Source organism: Balaenoptera physalus (assembly GCF_965194825.1).
Source record: "Balaenoptera physalus genome assembly, chromosome: 14".
Classification (NCBI taxonomy): Eukaryota; Metazoa; Chordata; class Mammalia; order Artiodactyla; family Balaenopteridae; genus Balaenoptera; species Balaenoptera physalus.
In genome coordinates this window covers 30,365,278-30,384,335 of record NC_138893.1, presented here as the reverse complement: position 1 = coordinate 30,384,335, position 19,058 = coordinate 30,365,278, and the positions used below count along the sequence as shown (strand labels likewise).

General features: G+C 49.7%; 1 protein-coding gene and 1 pseudogene across 2 annotated transcripts in view; one reads left to right on the top strand and one right to left on the bottom strand.

The window, feature by feature from the left end:
- Window positions 1–19,058, bottom strand: part of LOC309642612 (uncharacterized protein) — a 126,661-nt gene that overhangs the window by 35,325 nt on the left and 72,278 nt on the right. The gene's annotated exons all lie outside the window — the stretch shown is intronic.
- Window positions 15,383–18,624, top strand: LOC309642611 (NADH dehydrogenase [ubiquinone] 1 alpha subcomplex subunit 9, mitochondrial pseudogene; annotated as a pseudogene). Its single transcript has one exon. The product of its transcript is annotated as an NADH dehydrogenase [ubiquinone] 1 alpha subcomplex subunit 9, mitochondrial pseudogene (transcript).

The following is a 19,058-nucleotide window of genomic DNA, read 5'->3' as shown; positions in this document are numbered from 1 at the left end:
TAGGACACACCTCTGCTCCGGGGTCCCCCCAAGGCTGTTCAGAGATGGGGTGAGGGAGACTCAGCTGCGACTGTAGAAGTACTGTGTCACCTGTAATGCCTCCAAAGAGGTGTGGTTCCCAAAGAGGATGCCACAGGACCCGCAGCCCTTGGGGAGCTAACAGGCACGCACGCGGTGCCTTCTGGATGACTTGAAAATGTTAAGAAAGCCTTCCTTTGTGCAAAATGTGAAATAATGTAAATGTCCCTTTCAAAGGTTTAAAATGTGTCATGAATTCCATAACTGCGAATCTGCTGGCTAAATGAGTCATCAACTGGGCTTTCTGTACTGCCCATGTCCGCGCCACCAGAGCTCCTGCATAATCACGCCCTGCCCTCCATCCACGCTGCGGGAAATCGGCCTTGAATTATTCATGTTGTGGGTGTCACAGTAGCTTAAAGAGTGGATGCTCTTGCTGAAACATAATCACCCTGACTTGGGAACAAGCAGCTGTGCTCAAACCTGCTCTCGGCACGTGCCAGGCACCCCATAAAACGCTGTGGGGAGGGGCAGAGGGAGAGGATGGTTGAAATCAGGGATCCCAGGCCAAATCCAGCCCAATTCCTATCTGGAAATAAAGCTTAATTGGGTCATTGATTTAGGTACTGGTTACGGCTTCTTCCACACGACAGCAGCTGAATGGAGTCGCTGAGACAGAAAGGAACAGCCTGCAAAGCCTCAAATATTTACTACCTGGTCCTTTCCAGAAAAAATGGCTGACTCCTGGTTTAAATAAAGTCAAGCACGCTTCTTTCTCACAGGACTTCTCAGGGGCCTTTAAAGTGTTATTAGACAACGTGAACTGCCACACAAGGGATTTCCCAAACCTATTAGATGGAGAACCTTCTCTTCCCTGGGGCATCGCGCAGGCCTGGGGTCCACGAGCCACACTGGCCACACAGGCCCCACTGTGGCCTGAGCACGGCATCCTGGGACTGCGGTTAGGAGAGGAGGATGTCGTGATGAGTCCCCCCCAGCGTCTGGGTGACCAAGAGGAGTGTTCTGGGATTCCTGAACTTGCCTATCAATCCATCCTGCCTCCCCCGACCATGAACTCGAGGACACCTCTGTCTGTGTCCCCCTAAATGTCAGCTCCACTCACTGTAGCCAGGAGGAAAGTGCAGCCCAAGGCAGGAGAGCGAAGGTCGCCCGCTTGGAATGCTCACAAGCAATGTCCTATGGGAGGAAGCCTAGCTCTCGTGTCAGCCGTCCTGCCCAGGGGTGTTTGCAAAACTGGAACCATTCACAGACAGCAGCCTGCAAACATGAGTCACTGCTCCCTCAAATAAACAAACCCAGACACCAGCTCTCTCCCTGGAGCATTGCCTGTCCCCCCAGGGCCTCAGCCCTGCCTCTCCCAGCCCCCGGGCACTGAGCTGGCAAAGACTGGCAAGTGGAAGCAGCTGCTCCTTCCTCCAGCCTCAGACCTCAGGCACGTCCGGCCACGCACGCCACACCCTGTGCAACCACTGTCCACATCCCCTATGCAGGCCCGGGCAGCGTGGCAGAAGTGCCTACTCGCATCGGGCACAGGATCAGGAAAACCCAACCTCTGCCCCGGAGGGCTCATCAGCCAAGGTGAAAGGAATCATGGAGGAACAGGCAAAGTGCTGTGAAAGAGGGGAAATCCAGGAAGGCTTCCTGGATGGTGTGGCTCCTAAGATGTGCCTGCATAGAGGGTATTGACCAGGGAGACTCCAAGGGCAGAAAGACATACCAGAGAGCGGGATAAACTGCCCAGGGCAGGGAGCAGCAAGCACAGCATTCTGAGGAGTGCTTTGCTCCACGTCTGCTTGAGGGCAGCCTCGTGCACCTGCAAGAGCCTCGGCTGGGCAGCCTGCTTGGGGACGGGGGTGGCAAAGGCCCTGACGGCAGGAGGGGAACTGCTGGCAGCAGGGAGGGCTGTTAGGACCCCTGAGCCGGGCAGCAGCGTGATCAGAAGTGGCTGCTCATGTGCAACTTCACTATTCAACCCCCAGAGGGTGTAAGTAGTCCTAAGGACAGTAAGTGCCCACTGCCGTTTGTGCGCACGCCGTGTGCCCGCGAACGAGAAGCACTGTGTGTGCCGCCTCCTTTTATCCTCACGATGCCTTCATGAGGTGGGTGTGACCCTTATCCCTGCTTTCCTAGAGAAGAGCTTCAGGGAGGTTAACTTGCCCAAGGCCACCCAGCCAGGAAGTGGCAGGGACAGATGTTTGAATCCAGACTCTGGACCGCTCTTCCTTAGCCTCTTCCTGGGAGGGAGAAAGAAGACCCAACACGCTGGGCTGTGAGCTGCGCTCCAGCGCTGTTGCTGACGCATTTCCTCCAGACGGTCCCACCGAACGCTGCGTTAGAGCATCAGGAAGGAGGACCCAGCCAGCCCTGACTGTGGTGGTCTTCCTGGAGCCGCTCCTTGGCCAGACTGGGGGCCTCCAGGAAGCCATGAATGTCAGCCGGTCTCAATCCCCATGGCCTGGCACAGAGCCCGGCACAGAGTAGGCATTCAGCAAATAATTGTTGAATGAACAAATGGTTGAGCAGCTGTTTGTAAATGACTAAAACGCACGCCATGGCAAGCAGCTTTCCTCTTTAATCCACGTTAAAAGACAAAATGAAGCTCTCCAAATACCTGCGTGATCATAATCCGTCTTGAAGTTGAAATATGTTCCCCCAAATTACCCACCATGTCTGATTTCAAAGAACTTGTATTCTTGTAGACTTCAGCTTCAAGATGGAGCATGTCAAATCCTGACAGTCAGGACAAGAGGAGATGTTCAAAAAGACAGCAGCCAACCCCTGCCAGCTCTCTGGGCCCCAGGGAAGACACGGGAGGGGAGACGCTGAGTCTCTCCTCCGGGTTGGTGGGGCTTACACGGTGGCACCAGCTTCTTGGGTTTCCCCATGAGCTGAACATTCTTTCCACTAACCCAGGAATTTGATGCAATAAATCTCATGATTATTGATGGTTCCTCTACTCCAGGTGTGGGCTTATTGGCCAAGGATTAAACATCTTATTCAAGGTGATCTAACTACATTTCTGGAGAGAGAGAAACAGAGGAAGAAGAATGGAGGGCACACAGCCTGTCCCTGGAGGACAGGCTCATGGGGGATTTGGGTTTCAGAAAACAAAAGATCATGTGTTGCCAGAGACCTGCAGCTGCAGGACCCTCGATGGGACCGTTCGGTCCAGCTGTGCTAGTGTGGGTGCGACAGGAAGGGGTTGGGAAACACAGATGAGCCAGTCGGGTGAGGCCCCTGCAGAGCAAGATGGTCTGGGCTCAGGTTCTAGCTCTGCCACTTGCTGGCTCTGTGACCTTGAGAAAGTCACTTAACCTCATGTGTAAAATGGGAATAACAATAAAACCCACCTTGCAATGTTGTTGTGAGGATTATAAGTAATTATACATAAATGGCCATTTTTGTGCCTCCTTTATCATAAAGGCTACTGCCCCATCTCTCCTTCCATCACCTCTGCTGAAGTTTCCTCTTATTAAAGAAGAAAAAAATACATGTACATGTCCAATAATACCTGGGCCAGGGACTTTGTGTAGTGTCTCAGGCTGTCAAAGAGACTTAAGTTGAGCTGGCAGGAACTCTCCACGGAGGACACTCACCTCCACCCTCCAGGGATGTGCTTTGCACTGGAGTTTATTCTAAGCCACGCAGATTCTACTCAGACCACCCATTTTGCCCCCCATTCTGTCAATAAATGTTGGGGGGTTCACACAATGGCCAGGCCCAGTGCTGGGACACAGGGACACTCTGACCTGCTCTCCACCCCCGGGGGCTCACAGCCACGTGGGTTCTGGACGTTGGGACCATCCGGGGGCTGGAACGATGTCCAGGGTCTCAGAGGGCTTTAAGCCCATTCCTGCCAATGGCAATACTTCCTCCACAAAGAGATTGCCATCCAGTCCTAATAAAATCCCTCCAAACCCAGAATTTTAATAAGCAGATAAACAGGTGGTATCGTGCTTCTTTTAAAATACATATAAATAATGCTCCCTGAGCAAAGATGCTATGCATCCCCAATAATCCTGCATCATCCCTCCCCTCCCCCTGAGCCAGCTGGGGCTCTGGGTTCAGCGATCTGGCGGTGTACCTGATGCCATGCCCAGAGCATCTCAAAATACTGACACATCTGCTCCCCATGACAACCTGGGAGAAGGGGGGGCCGTGAGCGCCCTCCTTTTGCGGATGAGGAAACTGAGACATGGAAAAGTGAAGAGACTTGCCCAAGGCCAAGCCAGGCGCTACCCTGACTTCTCTCTCCAGAGGGGCCAGGCTACTGACGCTGGCAAAGAAGAGGTGCACCATACCATGGCCAGAAGGGCCAAGTCCACATCTATCTGCAGAGTCCCTCAGAAAAGGGCGTCTGGCTCTCACGCCTCCCCTCTGTGATCCTGAGTCTATCCTGCTTGACACTGCAGGGTCCTTGCCCCTCAAGAGCTGACTGGGAAAATAGGGTCCGGTGTTCTGGACAGTGAGAGGGTCTGGGGCTTGAAAGGGAACAAGGAACAAGGCCTCCTCCTCTCAGGATACAGGAGTTAGCAAACACCAATACGGGATGCCTAGTGAAATTTGCATTTCAGATAACAAATTTTTAACATAAGTAGTCACATGCAGTATTGGGGATATACTTATACTAAGAAAGTATTCGTAGTTGATCTGAAATGCAAAGGTAACCGTGTGTCCTCTATTTTTGCTGGCAGCCCTACCTCTCATCTCCCACTACTCTCAATAGTGCTGGTGCAAGCTCAGGATGGGGTCTGGGGCCCCAAATCACACCTCTTCCTACTCTAGGTTATGGTGACAGAATATAATCACATAGGGTGATTGGCAGGGATGAAAGTCGTGGCTTTATGAATATCATCATCAGATTGGAGAACGTGCCCTGGATTTGGAGCAGAGTGACCCGGGTTGATGGCGGCTCCCATCCCCGGCGGTGTGACCCAGCCATATCCCTTAATGTCCGAGCCTTGGTTTCCTTTCCTGCAACTTGGGGCTAATAATGAACCTGCCCTACCTGCTCCCAGAACCGCTGGGTGGATGGACCCTCCGTGACATGCACAAGTGCTCCAGTGAAGCTGAAGTCCTAGCGGGTCCTACTGGGTTATAATTTATTCGTGTCACTTTAATAACAATAAATGAACGGGTTGATTCATTTCCTGACTCCGAGGTGCTGCCCTAGCTTTCTCTACCAGCCTAGTTTTCTGCCTGTACACAGAGTTCATGCAAACGCTATATTCTGGAGGTGGTTAAAGAGGAAGCGAAGCCGTAGCAAATTCGATTTATGTTTCTAATTCCATTTGAAACGACTTTGGCAGTAAATAAACCACTCTCTCTGATTCTCTTAAATCAGCATATTTCAGCAGCAAAGTGACATGCTGGAATCAGCAGTGTACTCCATCTCACTCTGTTGGCCCACGTGTGTCCACAGTGAAGGGACACTGAGGTCTGGCCCAGTGCCAGGCTGCCGGCCTCTGCAAGCATCAAGACACTGCCAACCACTTTGGTCCCTGGCTCCGAGGGGCAGTAACTCTCCCCAGAACGAGGCCTGGTGACCTGCTGGGGTCAGCCTCTCTCGTTTCCTCTATGGTTGCAAGGCGCCCAAGGAGGTTTCACTGTGTTGAGTCTGTGAATTGATGTAGGGTGTTCAAGAGGGATGGGGAGGTTTGGGCGGAGATGCCAGCCAAGGCAGGATTCCAGGACTGGCATGCGAACCAAGGGCCCTGCCCTTTAGCCTGAAGCAATTACCCGGGAATTCTTGCTGGGTCAGGGATACTGTGAGTTCATGAGCACAGCTAAGCATTGGGCCCTGGAGTCATCCCGGATCAGCCCCCTACTAATCAGAGAGGCTGGGGAGTGCCTGAGCCCAGGATCCCCATTCACTCGCCTGGGCAATGGGGATGATTCTGTTGTCCACCGCTAAGCTGCCATGAAAATGACCTCATAGCATCTGTCATCCATCACCGACTAAAGCACTTAGCACAGGGCCTGGCAGCTGTCAGCTCAACACAACAGATAGAGAGGGCTTCTTACCAGTGGGCAGACACCCTGGGAGCTCAGAGAAGCTACGCACATGTGCACACACACCCTGACACCTAGAGACCCACAGACACACACACACGCTGACACTCAGAGGGTTTGAGGTGAGGCCCTGGCACGTGGATGTTTAGCAAGCAGCCCAGGTGACTCCAATCACAAGGAAGCCTGAGGCACCACACTAAGGGAAACCGGGGCTCCCCAGCCCTTGGCAGTGTCAGAAACACCTGGAGAGCTTGTTACACTGCAGCTGGGGCCCCAGGGTCTGCATCTCTAACAAGGCGCCAGGCGATACTGAGGCTGCTGGGCAGGGATCTCCCCTTTAGTGGGGGAATTACTGCAACTGTCCAGGGACATGCAGAGCTCTTTGAAGAGAGGCCAGAGGCTGTGATGTTTCGGGGAGGGAAGCAGACATTGGCCACCAGGAGCTCCTCCACCTCCTGGACACCTCCAGCCAGCGTCCACAGGTCCCTCCGATCCAGCAGGTCCAAAATGATCCAGAAGCAGGGGGGCATCTCTCACGCCTCCATCCTCCTCAGCCCTGCCCCTGACTGCTCCCCAAGTGGATCTATTCCAGCAACTATTGCTGTGTGGTCTAAAGCAATCATTTTATTGTATTCATGGATTGAATTCTACAGGCCGGGATTTCAGGCAGGGCATCCGGACAGCTTGTCTCTGCTCCACAGTGTCTGGAGCCGTAGCTGGGAAGACTCAGGACTGGAGTCTGGAATCATCCTGCGGCATCTTCACTCGCATATATGGCAGTTGATGCTAATAGCAGCTGGGGCCTCAGCTGCGTCTGTTGGACAGAACCCAACATGTACACGTGACCTCTTCACGTGGCCTGGGCTTCCTCCCAGCATGGCAGCCTCAGGGCAGTCAGATTTTTCTAGAGATGTCAGGGCTCCCCAGAGAACCTCGCTCTGTTACTTCCACCGCATTCTGGCACCTAGAAGATCAGCCCAATTCAAGGGCAGGGATATCAATGCCAGCTCTCCATGGGAAGAGTGCCATAGAACTCACAGACATGTTTCAAACCCACCCACCAAGTGTCTCCATGGACTTCCCTGGTGGTCCAGTGGTTAGGACTCCGCACTTCCACTGCAGGGGGCAGTTTCGATCCCTGGTCGGGGAACTAAGATCCCGCAAGCAAGCCATGCAGCACGGCCAAAAATAATAAAATAAAATGTGTCTCCAGAAGGCACTCTCTCCTTCACCCCCCAGCCTCCACCTTGGTCTGGGGTCTCCCTGTCTCCCATCAGGGCTTTTTTTTTTTTTTTTTTTTAATTAATTAATTAATTTATTTATTTATTTTTGGCTGTGTTGGGTCTTCATTTCTGTGCAAGGGCTTTCTCTAGTTGCGGCAAGCGGGGGCCACTCTTCATCGCAGTGCGCGGGCCTCTCACTATCGCGGCCTCTCCTGTTGTGGAACACAGGCTCCAGATGCGCAGGCTCAGTAGTTGTGGCTCACGGGCCTAGTTGCTCCGCGGCATGTGGGATCCTCCCAGACCAGGGCTCGAACCTGTGTTCTCTGCATTGGCAGGCAGATTCTCAACCACTGCACCACCAGGGAAGCCCACCATCAGGGCTTTTGAAACATCTTCGTTGTTGGTCTCCCCACCTCCAGCCTTGCCCTCCAGGCCAGCCATCACCAGCAGGGATGTCCGTAACAAAAACAGATCCAGGTGCTTCCTACCTGGTCTCCTCTGGCAGAGCCAGTGGTCTGACTCGCAGCATTCCTTTCTCCCAGCCTCATGGCCTCCCGGTCTCTGCTCTAGTCACGTTGCATTCCAAACCTTCCACTCGTCTTCCTGCTCTGCCACCTTCACACAAGCTGGTTTCTCTACAGGGAAATGCCCCTTCTTCCCCTATGCGGATCCTAGCAAACTCCTATTCATCCTTCAAAACCCAGCTCCAACCTCACATCCTCTGTGATGCCGTCTCCAACCCATTTATGATTATAATTGGGTGCAGACCAAAGATTCCCAGTCTTAGCTGCACATTGGAATCACCCGGGGAGCTTTGACATATATTGATAGCTGGCTGCCACCGCCAGACATTCTGATTTAGTGGACTGGGTGCAGCCTGAGCATGGGGGCTTTTAAAACTCCCCAGAAGATTCTAGGGTGCAGCTAAGGTTAAGAACTGCTTGTATAGACCAATGGCTCACAATATGGCTGCACATGAAAATCATGTGGGGATTTTTAAAAGCATGCCTTTTCCCCAGGGCCCTACCTCAAAGCTATCAAATCAGAACCTATAGGGGTAGGGCCCAGACAACACAATGGGTCCTTTATGAAACCTCCCTAGATGATTATGTAGCCAGGGTGGAGACACACGGGGGGCAGGTTCTAGCTCTCATTCAAAACATGACATCATGGGGCATGCTCAAATCCTCAATCTAATTTTCAATTTATAAGATGATCTTTATCCTAGAAGTGCACAAGGTCACAAGTCTGTTGAGTTTTTATAGAACACATCACGAGGCACTTTCCAATTTTAAAACCAATAAATGAATGCAAAATATGAATAATTTAAATATCAATTTCATGCACATAATAGATCCTCAATAAATATTCATTGAATGAATTAATCAGTCAATCAATCAATACAGTCCTAGTTTTATAGCTGCCCAAAACACTTCTACACCCCTCCCTGAGGGCAGGCCTGGGACCCCAGCCCCCAAGCAAGGACATTTGATGAATGAAGCAATGACTCTGCACACAAAGCAAAAGGGCCCTGAATGTTCATGGCTGTCTCTCTATTTTCTAGGTGTGCCATGAATTACTAGATGAACAGGGGAAATGCAAATATGTCATTTTTGTTGAAAGGATGACAATGTTACAATTTAATTATGGAAAAATTATTGGTTATTGAGCTTTTTTAGAGGCCTAGGGAGAAGCCCAGACATGGCTTTTCAACTTGACAAGAAGCCAAAGGCTCAAAGCCCAGACATGCATGGAGTCAGGTCAGGTGCCCAGCGCTGCTCCGTGCACTGTCCCCCACAATGCGGTGGCTCAGCCTTTCCTAATCAGCCCTCACTGGGGCCGTGGCCTCTGCTCCATGGCTGGTGGAGGGTGGATGGTGGAACCGTGGCCTGTGCAGCTCCCCTGTCTTGTGACCTCAGCTGATTTGGCCCCTTAATGGTAAGAATATTCTTCCCCAAAGCCCCCCACCAGCATGGAGCTGCAGCCCAGTGGTAAAGAGGAAGGGATCTCAATCAGACATCCAGGGTTCCAGTGCCTGGTCCACCACCTATTAGCTGTGTGACTAGGGCAAATCACTGAGCCTCTCTGAGCCCCAGTTTCACCGCCTATACAACAACATCGATGTAGTACCCGCCCCAAAGGTCACTATGAGATGAAGATGGAGTGATGTCTACAGAGCCTGAACACCAGACCTGGTGTGGAAAAAGGGATCGGGATTTGACAGGTGACAGCACAGAGGCTGAGCCCTCAGATTCCAGGCTGCCTCTTAGTCACTGTGCCACTTGGAGCAAGTCGCTTACTGTGGTAAGACTCAGTTTTTGCATCAGTAAAATGGGCCCAAGAGCAGAAATCATCACAAGATCATTGAGATGTGCTAGTGCCATGAAGGACAAATCATGGTCACTGGCTTGTGCTGAACACTCAGTATTAGCTGTCAGAATTATTTCCACTTTTTTAGTACTACGGTTATTAATAACTGCCATTTATTATAATAATAAGGAGCTGACTCTTCTCCCGGCAAGGGTATGGTCATGGTTTGTGTGCTGACAGCACCCCAGAGACTTACCAAAAGCACTCCCCCCACCAACGCAGGCCCCACCAGAACTCTGGTGTAACTGTTTTCCAATCAGGGGAAAAACATGGTTCACAGGAGGTGGACAGAGAGGGGAGTTGCATGTCACAGGCCTGTGTCTGCCCTTGCATAACCTGCCGCCACCAAGGCTGGAGGGAAGGACAAATTCAAGTCCCCATGTGGGATGACAGGTCCTTTTCCCACTTATAACCTGGGCCACCTCAGCAACCAAACATCTCATTGCACCAAGCCTAGAGGGAGAGTGAGAGTTCGCATGCAGCCTCCCTCTGGAACCATCCCAGGCCCCGCCTTCTCCTCCCATGCCCCGGAAGCAACCTGTGGGCCAGGTGGCAACATGTGCCCAGGACAAGGTCTAAGTCAGGGTGACACAGACCAGGCCAGCTCCAGCCCTGCCTGGACACAAGACCTCTTCCCAAATGCACACACGAGTCCTGGTACAGGTAAGAGAAAGGAAGACAGAACATTCTTTGGCAAAGTGTGGCATCCTCAGGACTTCCCTGGCAGTCCAGTAGTTAGGACTCTGCGCTTCCATTGCAAGGCCACGGGTTTGATCCCTGGTCGGGGAACTAAGATCCCGCAAGTCACGTGGTGTGGCCAAAAAAAAATAAAAGTGTGGCATCCTCCACCAACCTGTGTGCACCCAGGTGGCAATGTCCTTGAAAAAAGGCCAGAGGGCCACCTTCTCCCAGTCTACTGTGTGGACAAGATCAGCCTTTATCTGCAGTCAGGACCATGGGACAGTGCAGCTGTTCAGCAAATCATGACTTTCCTGAAGCAGCCAAGGCCAGCTTCCCCAGACCTCCAGGCAGCCATGTGGCATCTCAGAGCACACAACCCAGAAGGAGCACGGGAAGGAGAACAGTTAGCAGCACGTGTCCGAAGACATGGGCTCCATGTGGGCTGAGCATGGCCCGCCGCGGTGACTCTGATGGCCTTGCCTCCCTCTGCCTGTGAGACGTGGATAAGGTAATTAATGCTGGACCCCTCCATGTGCAGTGAAAATAAACGTGCCCGTGCAAACTCTAGAGTGCTGGCGGGAGCTAGTGATCACTGCCGGCCCTCCCGCCGGCCCTGGGGGAGCCCCAGCGGAGGAGGGTAAACTTGAATCTGGGCTCCTGGGAGCAGTAACTCAGAGCAGCTCTCCGAAAATGTGAAATTTCTGCGGTATCTCTGTTTGATCTTCAGAGTTCATGCAGACTCTATGTTTAATTCATAATATCTTTGTTTCAGTAAAATGGTGTTTTAAATTGGTTTCCGTCTGGTAGATTGATGTACCTGGTAAATCGATGCTCCAGAAAGTTGTGACTGGGGAGGTGAACCCCACCCCTGTGCTGCCAGCAAAGGCTGCTCGGCACCGAGAGATGAAACCCCCGGACGCCTCCCAGCAGGCTCATTTGGGTGTCCCTCCCACCCACCCCAGTGCCCTGAGGAGTCAGGGGCTGCCTCTGGCATGTGGTCCCCACAGCCCTACCCCAGATGGGCCTGGCTGCATGGGGGTGAAACTCCGAACAGCTTCTCACTGAATTAACCTGGAACCCTGGCCTCCTGGCCCAGCCTGTGGGAAACAGCTTTGTGACGCTCATCCGGGCACGGGGTCTAGGAGACACTCAAGTCCAGCTCGCCTTCTCCAGAAAAGGAAGCCGAGGTTACCAGGGCTGTGCCACTGCTGCCTCTCCTTGCGGGTGATCCCATTAAGTCTGAGCCACAGCCTGGCTGGGAGCCCGGGAGAGCGAGTCTCATGCGAGGTTATGGGAAAGGGGAGGCTGGCTTCAAGCTGTGGGGAGGGCTCCCCAGTCCTTGTCGCCCCCTCTCCAGGTCCCAGGCCCAGATGCACCGGAAGAACTGCACTGGCCCCCATGGCAGTGGTGCGATGGTGCCTGCTGGGCTGCTGGCAGAAGTCTGAGAGGGCAAGGTTACCCAGAATGCCCTCCTCCTGCTGCTGGTACAACGTCTCCTGTCTTTCAAAAGCTTAGATTTGGGAGCCAGGCAAACTGGGCTCAGATCCCAGCATGTGGCCTTGGGCTTGGCCATCCAGTCTCTGTCTGGGAGGAGCTCAGGGGAAATCACCAGCTCCCTGGATTGGACCCAGGTTCCATCCCTAGTCAGGGAACTAGATCCCACATGCCGCAACTAAAAAGATCCCACGTGCGGCAAACAAGATCCCACGTGCCGCAACTAAGACCCAGCCAAATAAATAAAAATAAATATTTTTTGAAAAGATAATAGTATTCAAATTTCGAGATGGCAGCAAAAGAGCATTAAACCAAGCGCGGGCCCTTCTGAGCCTGCCTCTGCTGTGAAATGGGCAGAACGCGCTTGGGCTTGCCTGCCTGAGGGTGGGGGAGGACCACACGCAAGGGAGGTGGTAGAAATGCGTTGTCAACGGCGACTCCCGAGCCCACTGGGGATGTCATGCCCCCCGGAGAGAGGCAGGCGGGCACCCCGAGCACAGCCAGCATCTGGGCGGAGCTGCAGGAACAGGGGTCTCCGGCCGGGAGCGGGCAGCAGGGAGCTGATTTTGGTTCTAGATGAGCTTGGATGACACAAAATCCATTTCCTTCCGGAGTCTGAACTGTTTTTAGTCACCCAGCGAGCTCGGTGCCGTACCACGTTTCTCCCAGTGGCTGTCAGGCAGTAAACCAAACATCGCTGTCTGCAGCCTGGCTGCGTGTGCCCAGAGGTCAAAAGCAGCTTGCTCTCAGAGCCTCTGCCAACAGAAGGTGGGTTTTGCTGCACGTGCTGGGACCACCAGCCGCCCGCACCTGCAGATCTTGGAACCGGCATCCGACAATGGATGTCTGGTGACAGCTCTTCTGCCCAGCTGTTCCATCCTTGGGCACCCATTTCCCCTGAACGAGCCGGTCCCCTCGCATCAGAGCTCAGCTGAGGAGTGAGGACACAGCGGAGAGCCTTTGCCTGTGTCGGCTGAATCGTCATGTATTCTCACCTAGGAAGGCGATTTCACACTCTCCTCTCTTCTCTCCAGGAAGCAGACAGGCCCCGTGGGCACAGGTGCTGGGCTCAGATGGCACAGCACGGGGGGTCTGAGCTGTGCCACGGATCCGTCCAGCTCAACAGGAGACCGACATCCAGAGGTACCAGGCCCTCCACCCCCAGCCACGGAGCCTGGATCCATCCACGACGCAGGGGGCAGCCACCAAACCTCGGGTACGTTTCCTGAACTGTAAACTGGGAGCTGCAATGACCACACGGGCACCGCACAGCCTCCCAGCCCCCGGGAAAGGGAGTGTCCTGACCCCGCTTCTCGTGGATGCACCTGAGGCTTAGAAAAGTTAAGTGACCAAAATCTTATTGTCTCAGGTTTACACACGGGGAAATCGAGGCTTGGAGAGTTTAAGCAAGCTGAGGTCACCCCCACGTCTGGGGAATGCCTAAGTCCACGTCCAGCCTGGAGTAAGTGTCGGGAACACGTGAGCTCACCCGTGTGACGGGGCATCGTAGCTTTTACTGCGGGACACCAAGGTAGGCGGCTGCCACTCGCTTTAGACACAGAGGGTGTCTCATGGGCCACGGTTATGGAAAAAAGGGCAACTCAGGATGAGGAAGTCCAGCCTGCCCGCCTGCAGTGCCCCCCCACCCCCGTGCCCAGCCAGACTGAGACAATAGAGCCATTCAGTCTGTGTGATGGAGGGAGAGAGGGAGGGGTGGATGAAGCAGATACTACACACCCCTGTGCTGTCCCTCCTTCTCTCCCAGCCCCAGAGCGGGCAGAGCTCAGACTTTGCTCCTCCCTCTACCCTCTCTCGGGAGGTTGGTCGTCCTCTGGGTCCCCAGCCTCCCTGGCTGTGACGCTGGTACCCAGGCCTGCATTTCTACCCTCCAGCTAGAAAGTGGCCTCCAGCCACGCCTCACCTCAGTCTCCACACATCCGGGAGGCATTCTCCCCTCTGCCCTGTCCAGCTCTCCCCCAGCACACACACACACACACACACACACACACACACACACGTCTCTGTTTCTATGTTGGCCCCTCTGACAATTTGATGCCTCCTTCTCCCTCTGGCCCACAAGTTTTGCCCATCCTTCTGTCCCAGACTCTCTCAAGCCTCATGTCCTTCTCTCTCATGATGCCGTAGTCTGGGCTTCAGAATCACAAGCGTCCTAATTCCAGCTCAGGCTTTACACCCCCAGCTCTGAGCCCCAGCTCCCTGTCTGATGATGGTGTATCCTTCCTACATCAGAGGGTGGTAGGGTATGTGTGTAAGTGCTTGGCCTGTTGGGGCCGCAATGGCCTGACTACTCCGAACCTATTCACACCGATGTAAAACCAACCAGTCAACATGCTGGACCTCCCAGGACCCCTCCCACACTGGGGAGAAGACTCTGGGGGAAATGTCAGGATTTACTAGGAATTCTAGAAAAAAAAATAATAAAATGGAGAAAATGTATAAATTATATGAGTCTTAGAATAACTTTCCCCAGTGCTAAAGGAATATATAAATCTTCAGGTTGATGGGGCCCACTGTCCAAGCAGAAATCCAAGCAGAATGACTCTGCGCTAGAGGCAAAGAAACCCTCACGACCTGCAGACGTTCACCACCCCGGTTCTCCCTTCACAGAGAACACCCAGAGCACAGAAGGCAAGAACCAGGGTGAGAAAACAGATTCAAAGAACGGAAGGAACTTCTAAAAGATGAATGTCCTTAGAGAAATTCAAGAAGATAATGTGGCCCTAAAAAGAGAACAGGTTGTGCTTAAAACGGAGCAGTTAGAGATCAAGAAAGAGTTCGTAGACTTATGGTTACCAGGGGGGAAGGCTGGGGGAAGGGATCGTTAGGGAGTTTGGGATTGACATGTACACTCTGCTGTATTTAAAATGGATAACCAACAAGGACCTACTGTATAGCACAGGGAACTCTACTCAGTATTATATAACAACCTAAATGGGAAAAGAATTTGAAAAAGAACAGATACATGTATATGTATAACCGGATCACTTTGCTGTACACCTGAAACTAACACAACATTGTTAATCAACTCTACTCCAATATAAAATTAAAAGTTAAAAAAAAAAAAGTTCTTAGAAATGCCATTGCTAGAACAAAAAAACCTGAAGTTCAGGAAATCTCTCAGAATGTGTATCAAGAAGACAGAGGACAATATGAGAGAAAATATATGAGACGCATAAGATCAACCTAAAAAGATCAACCTATTAAGAATTCTAGGAAAAAATAAAAGGAAGAAAATATATAAATTATACAAATGATAGAATAACATCCCCAAGCACTGAAGGAACATACACATCTTCAGGTCAATAGAACACACCAGGTACCAAGAAGAATGAATGAAAAAAGACCCACTCCCGGACACATTCTCCTGAAAACTGGAACTCCAGGAGGAACAAGAAGATTCTAAAAGCTTCCAGACAAGAAAAACAAATTATCTGCAAAGGAATTATAATCACCTTTGACATGTGACTTCTCATCAGCAACACTGGAAACTAGAAGACAATAGATATCCCAGAGTCCTTATTTTTTTTTTTTTTCCAGAGTCCTTATTAAAGAAATAAAATTCTAAACTTATAATGCTAACTTTTCTTTTAAAAACTAATAAGTGTAGGGACAACATAAATCTTTTGAGACACTTAGAAAATTTACATCCCAAATATTCTTTTTTGAAAAACGTTCTCTCAGGATATTCTCCAGCAAATAAAAAAGTAATCCATGGAATTTTTAAAAATGGGAATCCTAAAACAGAATAGACTTAGCTTTGCATTTGGGGCTCTTCAAAATTCCAATCACGCATGCCAAACTACATAGTCATTAAAAGTTTAGCTTACTGTATTTTATTCCAGCAAAATATCTTTATCTATGGCAAATTCATTTCTCTACCCACCCATATACCGTCTAGATAATATTTCCCAGGTATAACATCAGCCACCAATTCTTTGCTCAGCTAGAAAGGATTGGCTCTCAACCTGGAATATAGACTTCCCTGCATCCCCAGGTCTTCAATAGCTTTTAAAAAATATGTACTTTTTTATTCGGTCATTTCTTAGTATTTCCTCAAGAGAGATAGGCTATTACCATTTTCTACATCCTAATAAATGTGAGACTCAAATTTTATTCATTTTCAATTCCAAACTGTCATATTCATGTACAAAAAGTGGCGCTATCACTGTTCACATGTTGACTTCACTAGGAAAACTATACAAATAGTTAAAATAATGCAAGTTTTATTTCAGTGTCATAAGATTCCTCAAATAGAAAAATCAACTAACTCCAATAATGTTTCCTTTTTTTTTCATCCAAGTCATGGACTCGGAAAAAAGCTTTTGGAAGTTTTCTTTATTAATTGAGCATCATCTGAAACTATTATGAATACTATTGTGCAATTGACATTAAGCTAAATAGTACTTGTTTTTGCAATGATAATACAAATATAGTTTTTGGTGGAGCACACTGTCATGGTAAAAAAAAAAAAATCCTTATTAAATTAAGAAACCTATGAAGCAGAAATTTACTTGGAATTGTTGATGGTACACATATAATTCATATTAGATCCAAATAAGCTGGTATTCTACCAATATAAGTAAAAGCTGTCGTTGCCAACATTTTGTTACAACACTGATGAAGTTTAAAAAAGAAAAAGAAAAAACATGCTTCAGCATGGCTTAATGTGGTTTGTCTCTGCTACCTGCCATCTATCAGATTTTAGAATACTTGGAACTTTTGAAGTCAGTCTCAGTGCCCTACAACAATACTGAACTTTTTTGTAAATGAGTTCTCTAAATTTTGGATGCATGTTGTTCAAAAAAATTAGAAAACCTTGATGATTTAACACTTGGATTTTTAGTTTCTGAAGCTCTGAAAGAATTACATTAATTGAAAACAAAGCTTGCAAATAAAAAGACATTGGAATTTATCCCTAAAAAAGTACGGGGGAAAGGGAATACATTAATTAATGAGAGCTCAATATTGAAATTCTATAAGGGTACTTCAGAATATCTTGACTTGTAAGAAGAATCTTTTGATGGAGCTTCTATTTTTAATTAGAAGAAATTACATTCTGTCCCAGAAGGGCAGGAGATTGAAAAAGCCTACCATCTTGCAGCATCTAAATTTAATGAAGCATTCAAAAGAATCATAAAGACAATTTGATGAGTTTTGTCTTGTAAAAATATTTGCTGAAGAAAACTATTCTGGAAAGAGGCAAAAAGGCAGTACCTGGGAGCCGAAGTCGGCCGAGCGCCGGTGGCAGGGGATTGTGGGAAAAGATGGCGGCCACCGTTCACCCCCTAGTTGTCCGGGTCCTGCCAATGTCACGTCACATGGGGTCACAAGTGATCGTCCCCTACCAGGGTGAGCCATATGATACCATGCACCTTCGCCCCATGGGTGACCTGGGCCAGATTATCCTTCTGGAATGGAAAGGGAGAGACAAGGACTCCATCCTAAGCGCTGTAGAGCACAGCAACGTGGTCATCAATCTTGTTGGGCGAGAATGGGAAACCAAAAACTTTGATTTTTAGGATGTTTTTGTAAAGATTCCCCAAGCAATCGCTCAAGTGTCCAAGCAAGTTGGAGCTGAAAATTTTATTCACGTTTCACATCTGAATGCCGATATTAAAAGCCCTTCTAAATATCTGAGAAATAAGGCTGCTGGAGAGAAAGAAGTGAGAGACACATTTCCAGAAGCTACCATCATAAAGCCATCGAACATCTTTGGAAGAGAGAACAGATTCCTCAATTATTTTGCAAGAATTCAATGGTTTGGTGTTGTCCCTCTTATTTCCTTGGGCAAGAAGACAGTGAAACAACCAATATATATTGTGGATGTCACCAAAGGAATTGTTAATGCAGTTAAGGATCCAGATGGCAGAGGGAAAACTTTTGCCTTTGTTGGGCCCAGTTGGTACGTCCTCTTTGACCTGGTGCAGTACATCTTTGCCATGGCTCACAGGCCCTTCCTGGCATACCCTTTGCCACATTTTGCATATCGATGGCTAGGTCGACTCTTTGAAATGAGTCCGTTTGAGCCCTGGACCACGAGGGATAAAGTGGAGCGAGTTCACATCACAGACATGACCCTGCCTCACCTGCCCGGCTTGGAAGGCCTGGGTATTCAGGCCACGCCCCTGGAGCTCAAGGCCATCGAGGTGCTGCGGCGTCACCGCACTCACCGCTGGCTGTCTTCTGAGATTGAAGATGTGAAGCCGGCCAAGATAGTCCCTGTTTAGTGACCCCTGAGCTGCCCTTGGTTTTTGGTGTCATTCAGGTCACTAGCGACCAGGCCACCTTCGGCAGAGAATCTTGTACATAGTGCATAAGAGCCCCTATTAAAACATCTGAGATCAAAAAAAAAAAAAAGACAGTACCTGGTAAAATAGTTAGGCGGAAAGATTTTCACATTTTAATGCCAAAAAGTAGCATTGAGAACATCCTTCAGTTTTCCCAAGCCCACTAGGTACCCTAACATCTATAGAGAGAATATTTTCCCAATTAAGAATATTATAGTCTATAACAAAGAGTAGATTAAAGGTGTCAATAATTTCAAATTTACTAACCACAAAATATCTCTTTGAAGAATATTTATGGGAAATTTTGTGGAAAAAAAAAATTAAAGTGATGAGGCCATATCAGGAAAAAAACTGAATACCATTGACATTATGTTAGAGACAGACACGCCTTAAGAAACTGATTAAAGTACACTATTCTGCTTTTTTTGTTATTTATATTCAGATAATCAATATAAAGAACTGTTTTGTTTTGGTTTTTAATTTTATTGATTGATTGATTGATTGGCTGTGTTGGGTCTTTGTCACTGTGCGCGAGCTTTCTCTAGTTGCGGCGAGCGGGGGCTACTCTTCGTTGCAGTGCTCGGGCTTCTCATTGCGGTGGCTTCTCCTGTTGTGGAGCACGGGCTCTAGGTGTGTGGGCTTCAGTAGTTGCAGCACGCAGGCTCAGTAGTTGTGGCTCGCAGGCTCTAGAGCACAGGCTCAGTAGTTGTGGCACACAGGCTTAGTTGCTCTGTGGCATGTGGGATCTTCCCGGACCAGGGCTCGAACCCGTGTCCCCTGCATTGGCAGGCAGATTCTTAACCACTGTGCCACCAGGGAAGTCCCTTTAATCATTTTAGAATCTCCTTTCCCCCTCAAGAGCCTTGATTTGGTGTGATCAATAAAATATATGGTCACTCTAGCCAAGAAGGAGGAGGAGGCATACTAGTTC